We start from the raw sequence: 9,952 nt of genomic DNA, 5'->3' as shown, positions 1-9,952 counted from the left end.
TTACACACAATAGCTTCTTTGATTCTTACAACATCCTTGAGAGGTGTGCTGAAGGTTTAATTAGCCTACATTTTTCACAGAAGGGGGAACTCAAAGTCACTTATCAGTCCCCTGATTTCTCACTACCTCATGTAAAACCCAAAAGGATAATACAAAACACGAACTTTATTGCCATATCCACACTTACTCTTACCTCTCTGTTATGTATATTTTTAATAATGCCATGATTCTTTTGTAAATTATTTTATTTGCACATCTTAATAAAATATTCTAGAATATAAGCTCCTAACATGTACGATTTGATTTGTTTATGTTTAATATGTGCTGGAGGATCTTCATTGTAATTGTTTCTTTTTTCTTTCTTTTTATTGTTGACACTATTGCAGATGTCCCCACTTTCCCATCTGCCCCTCTCAGTCCAGCCCCATTTCCCCCCATCTCTCTGGCCATCACCACACTATTGTCTGTGTCCATGGGTTATACATGTATGTTCTTTGGCTAATCCCTTCACTTTCTTTCATCCAGTCCCCCTGTAACTTTTTCTAATTGTAACTTGACAATTAGAGTGATAGATGCAGTAGGAGAAAAAATAAATGCAGTGATCCACTGAATATCATTGAAAATGCAACATCACTCTCAGATATCAACAGCCTTCACTGTGGACATACAATCACAGCAACCACATCCAATTGTTCAAAGTCAGTTTATCATGTGATGTTATAGTAGTCTCTCTGTGGGGATCTCACAGTGCTAGTCACAAAAATCAAGCTCTCTTCTCACCATTATGTGGGACATAGAATAGTTTCAGAAAATATGACAACACTAGTAGTTATTAACAATGTTTTTAAATAATTAGCTTTTCTAGGTACAGCCAGTCAATATTCCAAAGAATATATCATGTGCATTTAAAGAACCCATGCAGTAAAACCTATACATTACCAATCACAATTTCATAAGAATGTGTCCTCAAGCTGCCACATATAAATTCAGGGACTTAAGAAACAAGTTTTCACTAACATCTTTTCAGGGAAATCTTTTCCCATATTTCTGTTCCCCTTTCTGCTCCCTTTAACCATCCATATTCCAGACACATTTTCAAGATACAGTTGTGGGGAACTTGCAAGTCTCTCCAGCCACCACAAATGAGAGTAATCATGACTGAGACATGATGTGATCTGCTTGGGAAGGAGAGGTGGCCATTTTCCCAGAGGAAAAAGGCCGTGAGCAGTGGCCAGTTTCTCAGGGGAAAACTGAGAAACTGAAAAGGCCTTGAGCTCCCTCCTCTAGGGGCTTTTATTGGGTTGTAATACACAGGAGTACAGAGTGGCAAGGATCAAATAGTAGATAACATTTCAAAGAAATCTAAGGGCTTGGTTTGAGTCAGACTCTGTCAGGAACAGAGTTTTAGGGTTTCCTGCTCAGACCCTTAACATATGAATGAAAGCACTCTTAGCAGAGCAGATTTCACACGTTTATCAGGAACTCTTTATGATGCCAGACTGTGCCCCAGGACATGCTCTAGCAAGGCAAGGAGCTGCACCTCTCCCCAACAGGTATTCAGGCTTAAGAGGATTAGAGCCAGGAAGCACTTCTCCCAGAGGACATGGGGACTCAGGCTATGTCAAAGCTGGGGGGTAAAAGTCCATTTCTCTTTGTTGCAGCCCCCCAAGTCCTTCCATGAAGGCCTCCCAAGAGATCAAGTCTAGCTTAGGTTGCCCCTCTCTGTGAGGGGTCTTACCCATCACTAACATCGACCATGTTTTGGGGGCAGAGAGGAAACTGAGGCAGCATTTGCTACCAGAGACAAACTTTGTCTCCTGCAGCTTGCATTCCAAAGGTCGTCTCTCGCCCTTAGCCACAAGGGGTAGAAATACAATTCCTAGAACCAGGGAGAGTGGTCAACAACATACAGTAACATGTTTTTGCCAACCCCACAAGGGATTTGCATTTCTCCTTTAAAGGGCCATTTATATTATAAAAGAGAATCCTGTAATATAATACCTCTTCAACATTCAAAAGAATGAGTATTTAATACTGGAGTTTCGGACATTGTCAGACACTAGTACATACCTTTAGAAGCAAGAGGACTCTCCTCTCAGAAGCCCATGAACCTGACTCCTGCCAACAAAGCTAGCCCAAGGTCCAAAACTACATGGAATACATTCTGAGACCCATCCAACACAAACTGCATGATAAAGGGAAAGACCTCGTCTTTTCACAAAGGAAGAATTCCCTTTAAAGTATAAAATTCCTAACTTTATGCCATAAATGTATTCTCCATGGCCAGACTCAACAGTCTAATCAAAATGCGACGTTCATTTATTTCTCTTTAGGCTTCCATATGGAAGATGCTCTGCCCGAAGTGACTTTCTGCACCAACTTGCTGTGTATTCAAATCCAAGCTCTGCTTTGTGACTCAGGAGAAGTTTCTTAGCATCTTGGTGCTTCAGTTTCCAAATCTGTGGCACGGTGACAATAGTACCTACCTCCAAGATGTGGGTTGAGTTAATGCCTGTTCATACTCAGGTCATGGAAGCCCTCAGTGAATGTCAGCCGTGTTTGTGGTTGTCACTGATTGCCTGGAGAATCTGCTGCTGCCATCCTGCCAACAGAACTTCCCAGCAAGCTCCTGGCCAGGTCACATGACAGGCGAGATCACACTGGCCTCTCCTTGCTGGGCCACAGTCCACAGCAAGAGGATCTTACCAGCTCTTTCTGCCACCAGCCACCATCTCATGCCCTAAATGACACTCCCACTGTGGACACCACCAGCACTGTCACTGCGACTGCCACCTTTGGGCTCTCTCCCAATTTCAATGATCTCTCTCTTGTCCAGCCCCTAAAAGAAAGAGGAGCTCCCCAAAGGTCATGCTCTTTTACCGGGGGACAATGTGAAGGCCCAGCCTCAGGGGACAGCTCTGATGGGGGCATTGCAGCTCCATGAGATCTTCTGAGGCCGTGGGTTTGAACAGCATTACAGCCCAACTACTCCTCTTCCTGGTCCTGCTTCCTTCCCCTCTTTCCTACAGGTGTTGCTTTTAAGGGCGCACTTTGAAAACATTCTGCAGGTTACTCTGCTTCTTTGGTAATGGAATCCCCAAGGACCTCCAAATTGCAGTTTATCATATCACCGATAACATATCTACATATCTATTTTGAGACATTTAACTTAAGAAAAATTATAAGCTATCAAATTTTCTATCTGACTCCTTCCATCATACTGTTAGCTTCCTCCCTTTTTCCAGTTTCTTTAAGATATAATTGACATATAATATTGTATTAGGTTAAGGTGTACAACAGAATGATTTGACATACATGTATAACAATAAGCTTAGTAAACATTCATCACCACATTGTCAATATTGTTATCAGGATATAATTGATATATAACACTCTATTAGTTTTAGGTGTACAACAGAATGATTTGCTATTTGTAAGCATTGCAAAATGATCACGATAAGTCTAGTTACCAAACATCACCATACTTAGTTACAAAGAAGTTTTTGTGTGTGTGATGAACACCTTTAATTTTTTTTATGTCAACAGGGGACATCTGAGCAGTTGAACCATAGGTCAGTTTTGAAAGGAAAAAAAGGCTTCATAATAAAAATAAGTACTTTGAAGAATGTAATTAGAAGAAAAAGGAAAAAATAAAACCTTCATGCAGGGCACATACCTGGATTCCATTTTCTCTCTCACTGCTTCCCTGCCCAGGCTGCCAGGGCTCAGAGTGACCACCTTTCCTTCCTCACTGAGGAGCCCGTGGGAGCTCCCTCACCAGGCAGAAGGGGGCTGAGTTCAGCCAGAGGCACTGAGCAGCGCTCAGCCTCCCGCGTGGACGCAAACACAGCAGACTGCCACAGATGCGGAGCTACTATCCTGCAGGGCCCTTTTCTGTACCCAAATGTGCATCTGGCCCATGTACCCTCACTTAGGCTCCGTGGTGTACTTTCAGCAGGAGCAAAATCCTCCTGGCACCCAGATGATCGATCAAAAACCATTTAAAAATCTCTCCTTGCCCTGAGCAGGCCTAGATTTCAGGCCTGGCTAGGTTGCATATACAATCTATCTGAATGTTCAGAAGTGCCATTAAATTTGAAATCTATGCCATAATTTGCTTAACAGATGTACCTTTTTATGATGGTTTGCCTTAGCAAACAAAAATAATTCGCTCTGCCTGAAGCATGCTGAGAAGAGAAATGCAATCTGGCACCACGGTCCCTTCACGCTTGGCCTCAAACTTCTGGCTCCTTGAACAGACCACATTCTCTCTGGCCTCTGAGCCTTTGTAAATGCTGTTCCCTCTGTTGAGAATCTTCTCAGTCTTCAACACGCACTCTCCCTTAGCTTGTCCCTCTCATCCTTCAGTTGTCATATTAAAGGCCATTCACCATATCCACCCTTCCATTGGACCAGCCCTGGCTCCATGAAGTAGGTCAGAGTACCCTGCTGTCTGTCCTTAGCATCCTGTGTCCCCACCAGTGTCAACCCTCTACATCCTATTACAAGTCCCTGGTAATTGTCTGAATACTCACGCAGAGGAAGACAGTGTCACTCACACCTCTTGTCTACTGTAGCACATAGTAGGTACTCAAAAACTATTTTTGAATAAATGAGTAAGTGAATGAGAAAGCATTTTGGGGGTTAACATTAGCTTGAAACAAACCACAAAATAATGCAGTAACAGAGGGCAGGTTATCTCTGCCCAAATTTCCACTGGACATACTATACACTTGACATCTGTTACTAGAAACCAAAGCCCTATGGTGATGTAAAAAAATTGTTTTCATCATCCAATGGAATCATTTGCTGGCTGAAGAATAACAGATAATTATAAATTATACTATATTAATACAAATCAGTTATCTTTTTTAATGGAGGCTTTCCCTATATAATGCAATATAGAAATACAACATATAGTGAAAGTTACTCTCCAGCATGGAGTTACCATAATTTCCAATCAAGATTTCTCAGGATCGGATCACTCCCAAACATTTCACTAGTGGCAGAGAACAGCCTAGAAGACACAGTTCCCTGGGAGCAAAAATGAAAGGTTGTAACCGAAGCTTTATCAGGACGAAATCATGCACTCGTGCACCTCTGCCCAGGAATGTGAACTTTCTCCTGCTCCTACCTATTAACAGCACTAAACAGTAAACTGGGGGGCTTTTGAAAAAATTATATATTCACCGAATCTGTGAAGAGCAAATGCTAACCAGAAGGACAACCCAAAATAAATTTAACAACAAGCACAGATCTATAAGGAAAGTCCTTTGTAATGTTTTCCAGAGCACTTATACATTTTGAGCATTACATACAGAAAAATATTATATGGAGGAAACGTCACTTTATGAGCCTTAGATGAGGTCTTTTCTGTTTTAATGAATGTCGTATATAAGGAAATGTTCAATATTACCCAAATTCATTGAATTGTATTGTTGGACTAAAATGCAGTTACTTTGGATTTTCAGCTTTAATCTTCTGAGAAATAGATTTCTAAATATCTCTGGCAAGAATTTCAAGGTTGATTTCCCTGCCAAGGTGGGTTTTAACTCCTAAGGTCCAGCCAAGCTCACATTCATGGTATTCTTCATGTTAATTAAATGCAAACAAGTTGACAAAAATATCAAATCGAGCGGTAAGAACATTTCCATTCAATTATGTTTAAGCACTGAAAAACAGAGTGTGCATGAATTTGCTCAGCTTTAAATTACCCTCAGCATTTAAAAACCACCTGGATGAGTTCAAGCAGTAATGTGAGGCTGCGAGAAATATGAATTAATGAAGAACACATTTTGGTGATAGGCCTATAAATAAATCGTTTCTATGCATGTAGTTGGCACCTGCAGATTGAATAATGCTAATGTAAGCAGACACAGATTTCTAAAGTCTTTTTATATAAAATGTGGTTAGGTCCTGCTTGCTTTGCTATGCTAATGAATGCCAGGGAGAGTGTAAGCACTATTTTAACTTTTTGTTTACATCGCTGGACACATGCTGAGAAAGTTCCCATGGAATGCCGCTTACCACATGTAATGTACCTTAAAGAGGTCCAAGCTCACAGAATTAATCACATTTAAAAAAATGATTTGGTTTCTCACATTTAAGATAACAGTCCTCTGTTATTTTTAACAACTTTGGCACATAAGATATGTAATAACTGCTTAAATATAGTAGCACAACCTTCGTTATTTGAAAAATCATTAAATGTCATAGGTCTGCATCGTGACAGGCTGTGGCTTCTCCTCCTAGGTGGTAAGACGTTTATCCTCCCTGGAAGCAGGGAGGAGAAATCCGAAAGCAACTTTCTTTGGATTTTCAACAAAAGCAGCCTGCTTAGGTGGGTTCATTCAAAAACAAAATATCTTTTTGTTATCCATAAAGGAAGCAGAAGGCATCAAATTGGAAGAAAATGCTGAATGGTTAGTGTGGAGCAACCTCCCCAGTCCCTAGGATCCGGGACTAAAGACCCAAACGAAGTACAGTGATAGTAAAGAGAAGGCACAATGAAAGACAACAGCACGTCACTTGTCTGGAGTCAACACGCTTATACATTTCATCTCATCCCACGTTCCTCATGAAAACCCATGAAGAAGAGGAGGCCCCTGTGCTTGAGAGCTGAGAGGATGAACGGAAGTCCACATACTGCACATATCTAAACACACAAGTTTCACCATGAGCTGCTAAATAAAACATTTCATATCTTCTTCGTCCTTAACCCATACATCTTCCAAACAACAAAGTTGAAAGTTTTGTTTGTATATGGCCAAAAGTTGGCAAAATATCAAAGAAAACTGAATTTAACTTTCAGTGTGCATATATGGGAGTTTTGTTGATGGACCGAAATGTTTGGTTAACTAGTAAAATAATAGCTGCAGAAATAGTAGTATTCACTTTTTAAATATATATTTATCTTATAAAATTACTGCAAATTTATTATGTTGTCAAGATTTTCAGTAATTGTATTGTCTTGACAGCCAAACCAGATAAGATTTTTTGAGACCTTTTAGTTCTTAAATAGTTTAATTCATTAATTTGGAAAAACTTTGTTCTTCTCAAGTAGCAGCAACTGGAATTGTCAATAAAAATTTAAAGTAGTACTTAAATTCAGAAATAAAACATGAAATTAACAAATCATGTTCAAACATTACCATAGGAGTGGATGCCAGCAATAAAGTATCAATCATCCCAAAACATTGCAAAATTGTTTAACTACAAGATCTAGATTTCTATCACTTTTATGGGATTTTTGAAGTATAATAAGGTAATACCTAGAATCACACAGTATCCCTTTTCTTTTAATATTGTCAATGCTGAAATTTTATAAAGAGAACTGAAAATAGAAGTGTGTTGCTCAATTCGTTCCAATCTCTCTTCAGTTGAGACCATAACTTGCTAACGGCCAGAAAATATTCCCTGTAGAAATTAGTTTTGGAAATGTTTGTACATAAATAGTTTTCTGCATAGTAAGAAAACACTTTCATTTCTTGCTGTAATTTCCTTCTATTTTAATGAAATGTCACATTTGTTGCATATTTAACATATAGTTTCTTGTGACTTAGAAAAACAATTTTTCCCCCAATTTTAAAATTATCTTAATCCTTTTAAAAATGAAGTTGACAACCACATCTCATTTTTGTGTTGCTGCTATTTATTATCTTTTACTAACATAAATGACAAGCAACATTGATAGTACACATTCAAAATTAATTACATAATTCATTTTCCACTAAATACCAAAATTCATTTTTTTCTCAAATAGATTTTTATTTGAGGAGTTTCTCAACTTTTGAAATCCTGTTAAAATTAGTTATATTTTAAAGTATTTTTCTTTTCCTCCTTGCTTATTTAATAAATTAATTGTATAATTTCAATTCCCTATCCAAAAGAGGTCTTATTTCTTAATTTTAAATTCACATTACATGTTTAGCATTCTATGAACAAATTTGGAAATTATTTCTACTAGATACAACCTTTCCATTCTTTGTTTAAGTATTAAGGATAGGTTGGTAACAGGTTACAAACTTTTAGCTATGCACTGAAAAAGGTCTAAGAATCTAATGTGTAATGAGTATAGTTGATAACGCTGTATTGTATAACTGAAATTTGCTGAGAGTAGAACTTAAATGTTCTCACAAAATTACATATGTATATAAAAGGGAGGTGATGGATTTATTAATTAACTAGATGGGAGGAATCCCTACACATCACATATTTATACCAAATCATCACCATGTACACTTTAAATGTATTATAATTTTGTCAGGTTTACCTCAGTAGAACTGAAAAATTAGTCCTGTAATAAACACCATTGTGCTTTGTTAAATATTGAACACATGATGTCTTTTAATATTCTTTTAAGAACATTAAAACAATTTCGGTGTTCTGTTCCATATTTGCTTCTTCATTGAAAAATATCAGTTGTTTGTCGTATTTTCAGCCTTTTTGTTCTAGTATTTGCTAATTTTATGTGGATGTGATATTTCATATTCTCTTCATCAAGAATGTGTTTCCAATCACAAATATTTTCATTGGCCAAACCAGTTATGAACGTTGCTTAAGAAATATATAGCAGTAGTAACAAGACATTTTGTCCTTGAACTTAGAACAGTTTCTTTCCAAATTTAAAAGAATTCTGGTTTTAAATAAAATATGTGGAACACAGAGAATTTTTAGGGCAGTAAAACTACTCTGTATGATATTATTAATGATGAGTACCTGTCATTATATACCTTTGTTCAAGCCCATAAAATGTGTAACACCAAGAGTGAACCTTAACTTTGATCTTCAGGCAATAATGACACGTCACTGCAGGTTCATCAGCCGTAGCAAGTGTGCCGCTCTGGTGGGGGGTTGCTGACAGTGAGGGAGGCTGCACCTGTGATAGAGCCAAAGGTACACAGCAAATCTCTGTACCTTCCCCTTAGTTTTGCTGTGAACTTACGGCTGCTCTAAAAAAATAATAAACTCTATAAAAAAAGGAAATATGAATTTTCTGCCATGTTTATCCAATGGAAAACTGTAATCATTGATTTGAATCAGATTGTGCTTTGCTAGGAACACTTTCATTCACATCAGGATATGACAGCCATTTTCCAGAATCATTATCCAATAAACAGAGTCAAGTTCCAGAGACTCTGACTTTCTTATCCAGTTTGCAGATTTTATAAATGTAGTGTTTTCAACTTCCGTCAAATATCCCAGAATGAGATTTGCTGGCTCTGAATTATACATTTGATATAAATAATTTTCTCTCTTGTTTTTATTGTTTGGATCAGAAGTTATAGGTTCATTTAATGAGAATTTGACACTGTGGAAGTTTTATCGGACCAGTCCCAGTCATGGATTTGATGAGAATAATTTCCTTGACCATTTTCATTACATCTTCTTTAAATAAAAAATTTATAATGACCTGCTTGCAGATGTTACGTGGGCCATGCTGTACTGAAATGTGCTCCATTTCTTACCTTCTAAGCACTAACTTGAAAAGTTTTTATTTCTTATTGCTTTTTAGTTTTTCTTCCAATTTAAATTCTACTTTCATACTTTGTCATTTTATTATGGTACAAATTGTACACATTCTCAATGACCTACAGCAGGAGTCAGCAAACTTTATCTGCAAATGGCTAAATTGTCATTATTTCTGGCTTTGCAGGTCGCACAGTATCTGTAGCAATTACTCAGTTCTGATGTAGCAACATGAAAATAGCCATAGACACTACATAAAAATGTGGGCCTAGGTGTATCCCAATAAAACCTGTGTAAAAACAAGTGGCAGACCAGATCTGACCCAGATCTAAAGGATATAAAAAAATAAAACATCATTTCCCAAGGGTAAAAAAAAATTCCAAATGTAAATAATTTAAAGCTATTTTTGACATTCATTTCTTCTCTAAAATATTCAAACCATTAAAATTAAAAGGCAAAATAACAATTATAATTCACATCAAAA

Source organism: Artibeus jamaicensis, unplaced genomic scaffold, assembly GCF_021234435.1.
Source record: "Artibeus jamaicensis isolate MK-2021 breed Jamaican fruit bat unplaced genomic scaffold, CSHL_Jam_final scaffold_537, whole genome shotgun sequence".
Taxonomy (NCBI): Eukaryota; Metazoa; Chordata; class Mammalia; order Chiroptera; family Phyllostomidae; genus Artibeus; species Artibeus jamaicensis.
Note: the sequence above shows the minus strand (reverse complement) of the source record.